Raw genomic sequence first — 3,011 nt, 5'->3', positions numbered from 1 at the left:
GATGTGATTCTAAGGCAGGAAGAGAAAAAGAAAACATGAAAATTTTACAAGGGAGATTTTTCAGTAAACTTGTAATTTTCAGATGTTTCAAAATATATAATTTTTCCCCACTGAAAATCATGAGACTTTCAGACAGGGAAAATCCATACCACCATAAACAAACATTTACAGAAAATTCATACCAAAAGTGTTGTACCAATTAAGAATCTCAAATATGAATTCTTTAAGCTGGGTAACCAAAGGTAATTTTTAGGCACTTTTTTGCCTTGAAGTGTGATGAGCCACCAGCCTCTCCACATGATTTCTTGTAGGAGCCTTGCACCACAGCAAAGCAGAGAGATGCCTAATTACAGCCTAGGACATTCCTCTTTAGGTTACATCTTTAGCAAACCTTGGCCTTTATCCCTTCCTCCAGGTGAGAAATCCTGTCCTTGTCTATATTAGCTTGGAAACATTCACCCTTTCCTTCCCATTTTTCCTTCCAAGATTAATGCATACAGGGGCTGCTAGGAAAAGCAAATTGTCCTTTTAAAAATATATATATATGCTGCAGCAAAATAATATATGGCACATATATATTATTAATATCAGTTATCATTAGGATTATGTGCACACTAAAAAATGTTTAAAGGCAAATCTTCCTTTTCTCATAGAGATTGGTACAGTTTAAGGAAATTGCAAAATATTCTTTCCCATACCCCAATCTTCCCAACCAGTAATCTGGAGACAGGAATAAATAGGACAAATTTAGCCTCTGCGAACACCTCTTCTGGTGCTGATTAACAAATACTTGCTGACCTAACATTCAATAAATACTAAGAGCATAGTTTTTTGCACTACTGATTATTTTTATTTCTGTTTTCAAGGTGAGGTATTGTTTCATTGAAAAGTAATCTGGGAATTCACTTCCCTTCATCTATGACTCTCCACTAAGTCGGTCATGAATTTAGGAGTGGTTCCAATGTGTGTTTGCACTAAAATAATCTAAATAGAAGTTAAATGAAAGGAACTAATTAATGCAAAAATGCTACATTTCTTCATTATGCCAAGGACTGTAAAATTATAGACTAGGAAGAAATGTTTAGGTAAAATAGCATTAAATTCAACCTCATGATTCTTATGCTGAATCACTTAGCCAGATCTGGCAAACTAAAACATTCACATTTACTAAAATAACAGATAAATGCAGATCCCCAAAGTTTAACATTTGCCATTGTCCTTGTCCTTTGTGAACTCATTTGTATGCAAAATCCCATGGAAATGTATGACAATGTTCGCCACAATTTATGCTTAGAAAAAAAAAATAAATTGCCTTGCGTGAATCTAATATTACAATAATTTCAACAAATGTCCTTAACTTCCTGTATAACAATTAAGTATTGATACCTAAACCCTTTTCCCCTCATTAATTGGTTTTTAGGCCATACCTACTACTTCAGTCACTTGTTTTCCATGATAATTGTAGTCTTTTAGATCTTTATTTATATGAAGACAGATTTGCCTTCCTGTTGTCCAAATGCTTATTTGAGCTCCAATGCACCATTTCTGAGTTGGGCTAAGTGAAATACCACAACATTCAAACTCTTGTACTAGAAACACACAGAGTGGTGTAAATTGAGGATTTTTGACTCCTCAGAAAACTCAGAGCTTCACAGCAGCACAGGTCACTCATACTGGCAGCTTATTTAGAGTTCATCAGGGCTGCAAATACATGCACTCATGCATACATGTAAAAAAATATACAGAAAATGGAAATATCTACTGTCTGGCCCTATGTTATCTAATTATTCAGCACACAGCGGTGTGCTTGATGTCACCATGTTTAACTTCCCAATTCATCCCCTTCTCCAAGGTGAAAATATGCCTGCATATTAAGCACACTAAATCCCAAACAGAGGACCTGGGGCCTCATCGATAATGAATTTCCATTATAAAACCTAACCTCCTAATGATTTACCATCCAACAAAGGCACCTCCTAATGATAATTTCCTGTTTTTCAGGAAGCCCTGTGTTTCAGGGCTAATTTACATAACTAGGTAAATGACACTGACTGTATCACCTGTGTCTGTCACAGAGCGGGAGAAATCACTTCCCCTTACAAAAAAACCTATTGACTTTCATTTGCTGCATGATATTTATTCATGGGTCTGCTAATTAATTCTCTTTATTTTACAGCTCCTACCAATTTTATTCTCATGGAAATCTGATTTACTTGTTTATATTAACTAGGATAGCTCTGGAGTTCTTCTCAGAAGTTTCTGTCATACTTAGCACTTTCTTTCCTAAGGTACTATGGATCTTACAATGAATATATTGCAAACCACAGTTAGCAGTTCACCAGTTTCATATTCATGGGTGAATGACACCTGGCCCTGGCAATTTATTCCTATTCATTTTTGAAATTTGTTTTAAAACCTTTTTAGTGAGGTTTCATCTCCAGACAGCTCCTGTCCCCCTCCTGTGTAATGAGAGGCTCCTTCTGCTGAGGAGCTCCTGATCTGTGACACAGGCTGCCTTGAGCTGTGACAAGTATATTATCTATACATGAAACAGAGATTTCCAGCTCAGCAGAGGCTGGGAGCTGCTGTGCTGTCTTCCTGAGGCTACCTGTTGGGCAAAATCCTGCCTTTGTGGTAGGCTGATCCTGCCCAGGAGCTAAGCCTGCAACCACTCACTCATTGGTTCCCACACCTGCAGTGGGATGGGGGAAAGAATCAAAGAACAAATGATGAAAATTGACAGGCTGAGGTAAAGATGGTTTTGTAAGTAAAAATACCACAGAGGCTGCTATGGAGAAAATTAACTCCATCCCATCCAGTCAAGGTACAGTTTTGCAAAAGAGAGCAACTCTCAGGTGCAGAAGAAATCAGGGACTGCCCTGTGTGGCTCCAAAATTGACTTACCTCAGGATGCAGCAAAGCTGGTGGTGTCTCAAGGAAAACTTGGTTAAGGAAATGCAGAACACCATAGACAAAAGGAACAAAAAAAGGTGTCAGAAGAGGGGGAGAAA

The sequence above is a fragment of the Zonotrichia albicollis genome, chromosome 2 (assembly GCF_047830755.1).
Source record: "Zonotrichia albicollis isolate bZonAlb1 chromosome 2, bZonAlb1.hap1, whole genome shotgun sequence".
NCBI lineage: Eukaryota > Metazoa > Chordata > Aves > Passeriformes > Passerellidae > Zonotrichia > Zonotrichia albicollis.
This window is presented reverse-complemented; position numbering follows the sequence as displayed.